Raw genomic sequence first — 13,397 nt, forward strand, 5'->3', positions numbered from 1 at the left:
CAAGATTGGATGGGAAGAAGTAAAGTTGTCTTTGTTTGTTGGCAACATGCCAGTTTATATAGACAAATCCTGGTGGCTCAGATGGTAAAGAATCTGCCTGCCAATGCCAGGAGACCTGGGTTCAATCCCTGGGTTGGGAAGATCCCCTGGAGAAGGGAATGGCAACTCACTCCAGGACTCTTGCCTGGAGAATTCCATGGACAGGGGAGCCTGGCAGGCTACAATCCATGGGATTGCAAAGAGTCAGACATGACTGAGCACCTAACACACACACACACAGACACACACACACCCAGAATGTATTAAACCTCTAATGGGAAGAACGAATCCTTGAACTTTGTAAAGTCACAGGATACAAGATGACCAATATACAAAAATCAATTCTGTCTCCATAGACTAGCACCTAATAGGTAGAAAATGAAGTTAAAGTTCTGTGTATAATAATTGAAAAACATAAACACTTAGGAATACATTTAGCAAAAATCAGCCAGTTGGTACTGTCTTTGGCAGGAACTTGAGGATAATGGGTGCCCACAGTCCTGGGCAATCCTGGGGGTGTGGACATTGTTTTGTAGCCCTTAGCATTTCTCAAGAGAGAAGCTTTATAGACTTGTATTATTGTTTCGCATCATCACAACATGGATTGTAATGTCAGTTTGTATTCAACAAGCCAATCCGCGCTCCTCGGACCATGCTGTTATCTGATACCAGACATTTGTTCTTTGCACTTATTGTGTTGGGTGAAGTCCTGAGTGATTTTCAGAGTCAGATGAATTCTCAGGCATAAGATGTTCACTCAGAAAGTTGTGATTTTTCTTTATTCTTTGTTCCTACCTCTCTCCAGAGTGTGATGAGGCACTTAATCCATCAGACAGCAGGAGGATCTCTGTAATGAATTTTTACATGCCCTGGTCATTTTAATGTAATTGTCCTTCTTTTAAAAGGCTTCATTAAGTCTATTGTTAGGATTGTAAAACTACCTAAGAGAGATAGGAGGGCTTTTCCCATTTTCAGAATTTAACACAGTTTCTTAATTGCACTGCTTTAGGTGAACAGTAATTAAATGGGTTGGAAGAACATGCAATATTTATTTATAGTAACGCAGGCGTGTCACGTATTTATAGTCATTACTGCACAGTCTACTTGATAACATCCTTTTGGAAAAATTTTCATGACTGTTAAAGTAGCTCCAATCAGTGTTTTTGGCAAGTCTTTGAATCCAACTGTGAAAATTAACAGATCCAGATACTCTTATATTAAGGTACCATACATAGTAAACTTTTTGCAAGAAACTTGTACTTGCAAAACCTTCACTATGCTTTTAACATTTTTAATTTAAAAGATTTGGGTTAAATATGTGTGCCAATGTCAGTAGTCTTTGGAGTGTTATTATGTATCTTAGTTGTGACAAGATAACAGAATCACTATTCCTTGGTTCTTACATTTGGTAATAAATACAACATTAGCACCTTATTCTTGATGTGCTCTGATACGACACATTTGTCAGGTGGATAAGAGAGAAGTTTTCCATCCAATGTTGAGGAGCTTAATACCAACTAAAGCACTGTTTGGGGGTCTTTTTGCACACCAGGTAAGAGCTAGGAATCCTCCATCCAGAAAAACATAAGCACACAAACAGATACACTGTGCTCCTCAGGAGCAGGTCTCTGGGCTCCCTGAATGTGCCCAGTCATGGACCCAAAGATATGACCCCTTTATCAAAATGCCGCTTATACAGATAGTCTCTGCGGATGTGCGCACACACAGCCCCACCCCTGGCCATGCCTCATCTCTCCCGTGTCTGTGCATCTGCAGAGATATTTTTATTTACACCTTTTCTCCAAAGGACATTTTTACTCAGTATCTTCGTTTGACAACTCAGTTTAAATGTGACAGGAACAGAGGTTCCTTTTCCATCACTGCTGATTTCTCATGCTTCCTGTGAGTTCCTCAGTCATTACAGGTGCTCGTCGACTTCTCCCTCGGCCCCATCTCCCCAAAACCTGGGAACAAGCCTGCTCTCTTCCTCCAGGCATCAATACATGGATAGTTTTTTATCCCATGTGTTTTCCACAGAGCCGCTGCTTTCACCCCTTCTGTTGTTTATCAGCCACACTCAGAGCCAGCCTTCACAGTTATCCTTGAAGCTGTCCCAGTCCCCCTCCCCTGGACGCCCCCCTCCCCTGGACGCCCCCCTCCCCTGGACGCCCCCCTCCCCTGGACGCCCCTCTCCCCTGGACGCCCCCCTCCCCTGGACGCCCCCCTCCCCTGGACGCCCCTCTCCCCTGGGCGCCCCTCTCCCCTGGGCGCCCCTCTCCCCTGGACGCCCCTCTCCCCTGGACGCCCCCCTCCCCTGGACGCCCCCCTCCCCTGGATGCCCCTCTCCCCTGGACGCCCCTCTCCCCTGGGCGCCCCTCTCCCCTGGGCGCCCCCCTCCCCTGGACGCCCCTCTCCCCTGGACGCCCCCCTCCCCTGGACGCCCCCCTCCCCTGGATGCCCCTCTCCCCTGGACGCCCCTCTCCCCTGGACGCCCCACTCCCCTGGACGCCCCTCTCCCCTGGACGCCCCCCTCCCTTGGATGCCCCTCTCCTCTGGGCACCCCTCTCCCCTGGAAGCTCCTCCCAGGTTCACCCTGCCCTCCCTGGGGACTGAGTCTGTGGTGTCACGGTCAGCCTCATCCAGCCACACCTTCTCTTGGGCCCTGCCCTGCTCAGCCACCTCTGGAGACTCTCTGTCACCACACACAGCAAATCCAAACCCACCGGCTCCTTCACTCCAGGGGCCGCTGCCCCCAGGGACTCCTCCTTTGCCCGAGTCCCTTCTGTGTCCCTTTTCAGCCACTGCTGTCCCGTCTTCCCGCACCAGGGACTCTCTGCCCCCTCCAAGAGAGGAGCTCGGACAGGTTGTCCATCCGCTGACAAGCAGTGGTTGGGCGGGCACGTCTCATTTTCTAGTCACTGAACCTGCGGGAAGATGGGTCCCCAGGACTGGGCAGCATTATTTCTGTTCATTCAGCAACACCCCTCTCTTCCTCCCACCGTTTCCCTGACTCAGTTGAGTCAATAGTTCAAGAAAGATACTTTGGAAACACTTTTTCTTTTAAGTGTTGGGGCAAGGGTCTAGGAGAATGATACAAATTATTATTAATAATAACCACAAGTATATAAGTCCCTGAAACTCCACCCCTCAAGTGCACAGCCTGATGCTGGTGGCTTCCTCTTTGCGCATCAGTGATCGACTCGCCTCTGCACCCTAGTACAGGGCAGGCACTCAATCAGGTGTCTGGCGAAGGAGCCGTCCAGGGACCTGGCACATCCTTTTCAGTATTTCATAGACTCGCAGAGCTGGGGGTGACCTTTGAGGTGATCTCCTAGTATCTCATTTGACAGCTGGGCAGACTGAGAGTCAGGGCAGCGAAATGACTAGTCCCAAGGTCAGACAGCAATAAAATCAGCTTTTGAACCTGTGTTTTCTGACTGACTCCTGGTCTCCCTTTTTGTTGCACTAGATGGACTACTCAGCCTGCGGTTCTTCTTTCCCCGTCTCTTTCATCTCTATTATTAGTGCCTGTCTGGTGCTAAGAGATATTCTGAGCTCTAATGCTGCCTGGTGGTGTCTGGTGCACCTCAATGTACATAAGAACTTAATAATGATCTTACTTTTTGAACAGAACTCGATACGTTTCAGGATCTTTCACATGTGTTTCCTCATTAGATTTTGCCACAGACCATTGACATAGGTTGAACTTATGTCAGAGGAGAAAGAGTAGAGCTTAGTGGAGGCCACGTGGCTAGTCAGGGACACAGTTGAGGCTAGGCTCTGGTTTTCCTCTCTCAGGATGTGGTGACTTACAACTGTTTTGAGAATCTGGCCTCAGGCTCTGGAATCTTGCCTTCCTTTATATAAATATAAAAAATAGAATTTCCTATTTTCTAACAGTTTTCAGCGTTTTGTAAAGTGTGTTATGAAGCACGCTGGTCCCATGGGATGATCTGTTGGAAAAAAAAAAAAATTAAAACCGGATTTTGTGACCAGATAAGCCAGGAAAAACTGCTTGCTGGATGCCCCTCAGGGGGATTCCCAGCACACGTGGACATTTAAAGACTCTGAGAAGCTCCTCTCCAAAGACCACTGAGTATATTTTAGTTGTGGTGAAGTACATGTGACATAAAATTTACCATCTTTATCATTTTTAAGTGTTTTAGTTCAATAGTGTTAAGTATATTCACATTGTTGCCCAATCAGTCTCCACAACTCCTCATCTTGAGAAATTGGAAGTCTGTACCCATTAAACAACCATTCACCATATTCCCTTAGCCCCTGGTAGCCACCATTTTACTTTCTGTCTCTGAATTCGCCTGTTCTTGGCGCCTCATAGAAGTGGAATCATATAGTATTTCTCTTTCTATGACTGGCTAATTTCACTTAGTATAATGTCCTCAAGGCCCACCCATGTTGTACCACATGTCAGAATTTCCTTCTTTTTTAAGCAGAAGTTGTACCACATGTCAGAATTTCCTTCTTTTTTAAGTGAAAGTCGCTCAGTTGTGTCCAACTCTTTGCAACCCCATGGACTATACAGTCCATGGAATTCTCCAGGCCAGAATACTGGAGTGGATAGCCTTTCTCTTCTCCAGGGGATCTTCCCAACCCAGGGATCAAACCCAGGTCTCCCACATTGCTGGTAGATTCTTTACCAGCTGAGCCACAAGGGAAGCCCTTCTTTTTTTAAGGCAGAGTAATATTCTACTGTGTGTGTATACCACATATTTTTATTGATGCAACTGAAGTTGACACTTGAGTTGCTTCTCACTTCTGTTTCCTGCGAACAGTGCTGTTTTTTCTGTGGGTGGGCAAACATCTCTTTGAGACCCTGCTTTCAGTGTTTTGGGGTGTGTGTGCTCAGTCACGTCTGACTGTTTGTGATCCATGGACTGTAGCTTGCCAGGCTCCTCTGTCCGTGGAATTTTCCAGGCAAGAATACTGGAGCAGATTGCAATTTCCTACTCCAGGAGATCTTCCTGACTCAGGGATCCAACCCCTTCTGCATTGGCAGGCAGATTCTTCACCACTGTGCCACTTGGGAAGCCATTTTGGGATATACACTCAAAAGCAGAATTGCTGGATCACAAGGGAGTTTCATTTTTATTGTTTTTTGTGGAACTGCCATTGTTTAAGATATTTTTCAACTCAAGTTTCGCAGCTGTTTTGTTCACAGAATTCCTTTTCCACATCATTCCTTTGAGTATCCCACAGAACATGGCACTTTCAGGAAACAGTGGGAAATCCTGAGCTCAGTAAGGATTTCCGTTTGTTCCAGGGGGCTGGCAGACCTCAGGATGCTGCCTGGCAGTTGGGCCACAAAGCTCGCAGTCCAAGGACAAGGTCAGCAGTGTGGTCCCAGGAGCTGCAGAAGAGGAGAAAGCTCACAGTACGCAGCAAACCGGAACAAGAGTCCTTCCCCTGGAACTACCTCTGCACATGTGGCAGGGTTGTTAGAGGCTGCTGTGGCTCTTGATATCATTCCATGAGTGAGTAGAGAGGGTAAGGCCATCTGCCTACGTGCAATAAGGGACCTGGAGCAAGCTTTCCAGTGAGAAATTCTGGAATCCAGAATCTACTGTTTCCTCCTCCCCTTGAAATGGAGAGCACGCCGCCTGGTCACAGCCTCGATGGGCTCCTCCCTGGGGCCTGTTGTGTGGACTCCATCTCATTGGCCCTTCGTGTGGTTCCTCAGTAATTGAGGGGTGAGTGTAAACACTTTGTTCAACAGAGCTGATGTGCCTCACACAGATGGGGAGGATGTGTAGAGCTCGGGCAGTAAACTGAGGCAAGAAGCAAATTCACCAGCCCCTAAAGCTGCTGGGTATCTCAGATGTCCTTGTGGTCAAGTTCCAACTGTTGGTGAGCTGGAAGGAGGTATTACATGATTGGACACCCTAATGCCCTGGGTTGTTTCTCTAAACATGGGCTTAAAAATTGAAATGGGCCGAATGGTATGCTTGCCTCTTGGGAAAAAAAAGCTGTGACAAACCTAGATAGCATATTAAAAAGCAGAGACATCACTTTGCTGACAAAAGTCCATGTAGTCAGAGCTGTGGTTTTTCTAGTAGTCATGTATGGATGAATCAGACCATAAAGAAGGCTGAGTGCCAAAGAATTGATGTTTTGAATTGTGATGCTAGAGAAGACTCTTGAGAGCCCCTTGGACTGCAAGGAAATCAAACCAGTCAGTCGTAATGGAAATCAACCCTGAATATTTATTGGAAGGACTGATGCTGAAGCTCCAATATTTTGCCCACCTGATGCGAAGCACTAACTCATTGGAAAAGACCCTGATGCTGGAAAAAATTAAGGGTAGGAGGGGAAGGGGGCAACAGAGGATGAGATGGTTGGATGGCATCACCAGCTCAATGGACATGAATTTGAGAAAAGCTCTGGGAGATAGTGAAGGACACAGAAGCCTGGCCTGCTGCAGTCCATGGGGTCACAAAGAATTGGACACGACGTAGCAACTGAACAAGAACAACAAAAGAAAACAAACCAGGAGGTTGTAGCTTTATCCAGCTGTTTTTGATGTTGATAAGGATGAGGGCATAAAATCATGGAGAGGCTTTGTAGTCCCAGAGAGCTTTGAGCCAGCCTGCAGGACGGCCATAGCACACCCAGCTTCTTAGTTCCCTTGTCTGCGAGCTGATACTGATAATGATGCCACACATTGTAGGGAGAGAATTTCATAAGCTCTCTGAGATTCTTAGATGAAAGTGGCTACTGATGTACAAATTATTATCATTATTTTAAGAGATTTTACTGTTCTATAAATAAATGCTGTACTTTATTCTCTCTGACTCTCTTGCTTTAAATGAGTTCAGATTTGTCTTCTCTCACTGGCTGCCTCCCACCCAGATTATTTCCCCAGGGTCACAGTTCTGTTTGGGGGTGCAGAGGTAAAGTGGAAGAGGGCTTGGGAAGTTCTGTGTATACCCTCGGGCAAGCATCTACCCTCTTGGGGCCTTAATTTTTGCAATTTTAAGGTTCGTTTCAAAGGTCCCTTCCAGCTCTGTAGATTTGTGATTTTATCAAAGATTAGAGAAATAATTCAGCTTCAAATTACCAATATTTATAGAGTACCAAGTCTAAACCAGGCACTGCTCTAGGTACTTAGGATAAGGTACCTTATTCTGGTTGGGGGAAAGGAGGTGAGACAGAAAACAATGAATAGTAAATATTAATACCTAAGCAAATTGTATAGCTATTAGAAGGTGATATGTTCTAGGCAAAATCAAAATAGTGTGGTAAACGGAATTGGGAATGCAGGCAGCAGTGAAATTTTTTTTAGATGTAGCAGAGAAGAACTTTCCCATATGAGGGTTTTTAGAAAATCAAGTACATTAATGGGAGGCTGCAAACCTCTCCTATGGAGATTTTTAGGGAAAAAAGAGGTCTTCTCGTCTTTTTAGACTGAGGTATATTCTTATTTGGGTGGAGAGGGATTTGCCAGATGATCCTTTCAAAGGCTTTCTTTTTAAATGATTTAGTGGTTTGTTCAGGAGCAGCCCCAGCATTTGTGTGAGGATGCATGTGTGCGTACATACACAGACACACACATACTCACTTATACATGTGCGTGTACACCTGGCACGTGCATATCTACTGCTTAAGGAGCAGGGACAAGCCAGCGTTGGGAGGCCCAGCTGCTGGCATGCATCCCAGCTCACTTTTAAAAGGCCAACTGGTGTGCCATAATAATATAGCCCTACCATCCTGCCATTTTATGAGGGAAGAACTGAAACAGAGATGCTCGTGACTCGCCAGAATCAGGATGAGTCAAGAGTGGGTAATGGGACCTGGCGTCACACTCTTCTCTCGGTCAGCCGTCTTCCGGTCCCTCCCTGCGCTCCTCTGCCCATGAGGTGGGCGGCTCAGCTGTTTTTACATCCCCTTCCCTCAAGCTTAGGGACCACCTCCATTCCAAGTCTGTGTAATTAAGTAATAATAAAACCAGTAGAGTACTTCCTCTGACCTGTATGTATCCAGACCCACACATTCCAGTTTTAATGATTCATGTTAGGGCCAAACAGATAACAGTCATGTGACAATAATTTATTTTTTAATTTTTTATTTATTTTTCTTTTAAAAATTAATGTATAGTTGACTTACAGTGTTGTGTTCATTTCAGATGTACAACAAACTGATTCAGTTTTACATTCATATCAATTCTTATTCGGGCTTCCCAGGTGGCGCCAGTGGTAAAGAATCCACCTGCCAATGCAGGAAATGCAGGATATGTGGGTTTGATCTCTGGGTCAGGAAGATCCCCTGGAGGAGGAAATGGCAACCCACTCTAGTATTCTTGCCTGGAAAATTCCATGGACAGAGGAGCCTGGTGGGCCACAGTCATGGAATTACAAAGAGCTGCACATGACGGAGCATGCACGCCACGCCATCCTTTTTTAGATTCTTTTCCCTTGAAGGCTACTACAAAATATTGAGTATATACACATCCCTGTGCTGTGGAGTAGGTCCTCACTGGTTATCTATTTTATATATAGTAGTGTGTATTTGTAAATCCCAAATTTTCCATTTTTCCTCCCTCCCCCTTTCCCCTTTGGAAGTTTATTTTTTATGTCTGTGGGTCTATTTCTGTCTTGTAAATAAATTTATTTGTATCATCTTTTTAGGTTCCACACACATGATGTCATGTGATATTGGTCTCTCTCTGTCTGACTTTAGTATGATCATCTCTAGGTCGATCCATGTTGCTGCAGTTGGCATCATTTCATTGTTTTTTTATGGCTGGGTAATATTCTACTGTACATGTGTACATCATCATCTTTATCCATTCATCTGTCGATGGACATTTAGGTTGCTTCCGTACTGTGACAGTAATTTCAAAATAACAAATGCTTTATTTGCTTGTGGTGTTCAGTGCACCGGTGGGGTCATAGAATCCCACGAGCTGTCCTTACACCCTGCGGCCCCGACAGACTTACTGATATTTCCTAACAACCACCCACTGTTCTTCCATCTCTCCTCCTGATTCTGCATTGTAAAATAACACCCCACCCCCCCATCACTTTCCCCTGGACAAGGGGAAGAGCCAGGAAGGCTAAGCCAGGGTCCAATGCAGCAGCTGGGGCAGGAGGGAGCCTGGTCACATGTGTTCCTCATTTCTGGTCCCCACACCACTGTTTGTTGTATGCTATGCCAGCCAGTCTCCTAGATCACCTCCTGTAATTTAGTCCTCACGGCAATCCTATGTGGTAGGCATTGACATCTTTGCTTCACTGATGGAGAAAACCCCCACAGTCAGAGAAATCGAGTAAGTTGCCAGGTATCGTGCTATAGAGAATGCTAGGCTCTGAGCCCAGGTGTATCTCGTCATAAGAACTGTGCTTGGTCTCCAGGGCGCTGCCTCTAAATCATGTACATCCCGAGGTTCCATGTTCTTTCAGTTGCCAAATTTGTTGGGTGGGAAACACAATGATAAAACTCTTCACTGTTTGCTTGAGGCAGTTACATCTGTTTTCAGCCAAGATCTTGAAAGCTTAGTAGCTAAACGAAAAAGAGTAGGTTCTCCCAAAGCTCTGTGGAGTGGAATCTGTTTTGTTTGGAAACACAGAGGCCAGTAAGTTCTATGGTCTACTGTTCCAACATGTCAGACGCAATTGTTTTCTGACTCTTCCAGTCTTTTGGCAGCTTCATGACCAAGGTAGTTCTCAAGTTAGGCAGTGCACAATCTAAGGAATTGAACAGAGCACAGAGATGGGAGCTGGGAGGAGCTTTCACAGGATATGGGAGATTTTAAGCAGTTTCTTTGTCACAAATACAAAAGAAAGATACTTTCTGACAAACATGTTGATTCAGCGTTTGAATTTGTGAACTTGATATAAGCACCTCAAAGGGTAAGGTATCCAAGGATGCATTTTGTGTCGACCTAACACTAGCTCGCAGTTTATACCTTGGTTGAAAACTAGTGTTAATTTAGGCAGGGAGGGGAAAGGGCTCCTGCAAGGACAGGAGACCAGAGAAGCAAAACAGTCACACTCAGCAGTTACAAAGAGAAAAGCCAGAGTAATGAGCGAGAGAAGATGAGGCAAAATAGATGAGGCAGGATGAACAGGGACAGACAAGCAAGTGCGGGAGTACATGAACTGAAAACATGAGACGCAAGAAGGAAAGATCAAGACACAGCGAGCTGTAGGCAAGAACGTCATCCAGGGTTAACAAGATGCTCTCTAAGATATGGTGTTAAGGCTTTTTCCTAGGTTTCAGAAGAAACCTAAGCCTAATGTGCAGACGGCTTTCATGTGAGTTCTCTTTCTACATGCCTGAGATTATATTTGTTCCATCAGGAGGAAAATCATTTGAAAGTAGAGACGCTAATATTTATCATTATCCACATCAGTTCTTAGTAAACTATGAGAATCAGAGCAAAGTGAAATGAACTTGAAATAGATTCTATGAGAGTGATCCACCCAATGATGTTATTGTATATGAGTCATTACCGAATAGATTCTTCACCTCTTGCAATACACGGTTTTCAGTTTTCAGAAGTGTGTAATGAAGATTTTTAAAAGCTTATGCATACTCACTTGAGAGTAACACCTGTCACTATATTTCCTTTGTGGCAGTGCTACACTTCCCCAGTTATTTTCCAAGTTAGAAATGTTATTTGACTTCTGAATGTTCTGTATCCATAGTTGTTGGTTTTATATACTTCTTGCTTTCACTTCCTGAAGCATAGTGATATGATGAACTGATTAAAAATAGCATTCTAATGAAACTGTTGGGTGTGTTGTACAAGTCATCTGCAAATGGGAAGTTCTTTCCTGAGGAAATTGATTAACTGAGAGTCGACTTGAATGCTCATATATTTTCTGTGAGAAATTTTGGTCCCTCCTCATTTTTGCCCTTTTAAAAATTTGTGCCAGTTAATTTGTGCTTCCCATCCAGACACGCGTTTTAACACTTGTAACAGTTAGCTGAGGTCTGTTATGTGAACATGATATTAAGAGTTTGCATTAAATGTTTACCAGCGGAGTATCTGGGGATGTAAACCCTTAAAGGAAAGTAGAGTGAATCCTTTTTAGTTCAAGTACTAGATATATTTAAAAGTAAAAATAGAGGATGGTTTTTTTTATCTACCAGGTCTATGTCCTTAGCCTAGAGACAAAGGACTCTTTCAAGAGAAACAGAGAGAAATGTTAGTTGACGTTTTCCCCTCAATACCAGGCTTACAGTCACAATGCTATAGAGGTGGACTACAGGCCTGTTTTCCAGTATATTGTAAAAGTCTGGGCCAGCATTTTTAAAGTCAGGATACTTCACACTTTAAAAAAAACCAAACTTATGACTTCTCTTTAAAAATAGCATGTTCTGGCCACAGTGGGCCAGCATCATCCCTTGACAGTCAGTGCTGGGGCTGGGGCTGGAGCTGCCTAGCCACCCCCTGTCTCACCCGCCGTAGGTAGCTCCTGGGCCCTCTCTGTGGGTCCCTACACCTGAAGTCTATGGCCTCCAGTGCTGTTGCCATTCATGATCACATTTGTAATGTTGATTTTTACAAAATGCATGAGTATTTTTCTGTACCTGTTTGGCAACATGGAGAAAACAGGAGGGTGGGGGCAGCCTGATTTTGCTTGTTCCCAGTTCACTTGGCTCCTGCAGGTTACCTGTGCTGAGGCATTTGAGCTACACCTGCTGCTCCTTCCCTCTTACCACATTTTCACCTGTGATGTGTGGCACGTGGGGTCTTGGTTCCCCAACCAGGGATGGACCCGGTGCCCCCTGCAGTGGAAGCGGAGTCTTAACCACTGAAAGTCCCCACCCTGCTGCCTTCTATTTCCACTGAAAGAGCCATAGCCCAAACTGGGGATTCCTCCCCTCCTTGACGTGTCCTCTCCTGGGTCCTCCCCCTCCTCCAGCTGCCCTCTCAACACCATCCTCCCCTATGGGCTCCACCCTCATCAGGATTTCCTTCTGCTTCTAGCTCATCCCTCTCAGCCTCCTTTGCCGCCTCCATTGTTGGCTTCATTTACTTTTGCTTCTTCATTATACAAGCATTACCTGAATTATATAGATTATTTTAGAAATTCAGACAATAGCAGAGGTATGTTAAAAGATAATCTTTTTTTTTAAACTATGTTCCTTTCCACTGCCTTTCTCAGAGAAAACTATGATTAATCCCTGGATGGATCTTTTCTCCTGACCCTTTTCCATGTAATCTGGTGTGTGTTGTGGTTTAACACAAATAAAATCATTTTGTAGATACTGTTTTTTAACTTTTTAATTGTTTTTTAACTTTTAACTTGGAGAGGACCCTGGTCAGTGTAAACAGATCTTTGCCTTACCCATTTTTTGATCTGCCAGTTCTTAAATCTTGGTGCTTCCCAGCGTAACCTACTGGATAATTGCAATACTTAATACATTGCTGTTTTTATGGTTGTGAGCTGCTAGGGACAGTATTTATCAAAGCACTTGTCAATACATATTCAGTGACTGAGTGAATGAATGAATGAATGTTGGTATTTTTGCCTATTCAATTAGATCATTGTAATTTATACTTTATGTATAATATTTAATTGCATTGAAATTTAAAATCAAACTAAAATATCCTAAGTTCTGTAGTAAATTATGTATTAGCATAACTATTGTAAGACACAGTTAACGTATTTCTCAGGTTATTTCCTAAAAGCAATATTTATTGATTTTACTTAACCTCTGTAAGATCACCCTACTGTGATGTAAACTATTATATATAGGATGGGTAAATATCAAGGTCCTACTGTATAGCACGGGGAACTCTATTCAATATTCTGTGTTAAAACGTATTGGAAAAGAATATAAAAAAAGAATATGTATATGTTTAACTGAATCACTTTCCTGTACAGCAGAAATTAATGCATCATTGTAAATCAATTATGCTTCAATCAATTTTTTTAAAAAAGATCACCCTACTGTGCAAAAGAGAATTCTGTATACTACTTTTTTTGTGTTCTCGGGAGAAGTATTGGTGGCTGGTGGTTTTTGTTTTGTGTATTTTAAATAAGTATGTGTTTTGGCATCTTTCCAAGACAGATAGTATTGAGTACAATTCATCCTTCATAGAAGTTTCATTTTATCTTTAAAAAGATATAAATGCACAATGATTGTATAAACAGAATTAACTTAATAGAGCATCTCTTTAGAAGGAAAGTAGTTGAGGTTTATGAAGGGAGCCTTGTCAGAACTATTGCAGAAAGTTCTCGTTCAGATTCATGCTGCTGTTAATAGCCCTGATTTAAGGAGAAACCAACGAAAACATCTATCATCTGATGGCTGTGGGATGTCATCCAGGCTTGTGTCATGGTCGTGTCATGTCCCTGGGTTTGTGGGATGAAGAAAATAACACTTGG

The 13,397-nt window shown here is 44.0% G+C and overlaps 1 protein-coding gene across 8 annotated transcripts in view; it reads left to right on the top strand.

Annotated features, from left to right (window-relative positions):
• FYN (FYN proto-oncogene, Src family tyrosine kinase) overlaps positions 1–13,397 on the top strand; it is a 213,754-nt gene that overhangs the window by 46,458 nt on the left and 153,899 nt on the right. The window lies entirely within an intron of this gene.

The sequence above is a fragment of the Odocoileus virginianus genome, chromosome 19, assembly GCF_023699985.2.
Source record: "Odocoileus virginianus isolate 20LAN1187 ecotype Illinois chromosome 19, Ovbor_1.2, whole genome shotgun sequence".
NCBI lineage: Eukaryota > Metazoa > Chordata > Mammalia > Artiodactyla > Cervidae > Odocoileus > Odocoileus virginianus.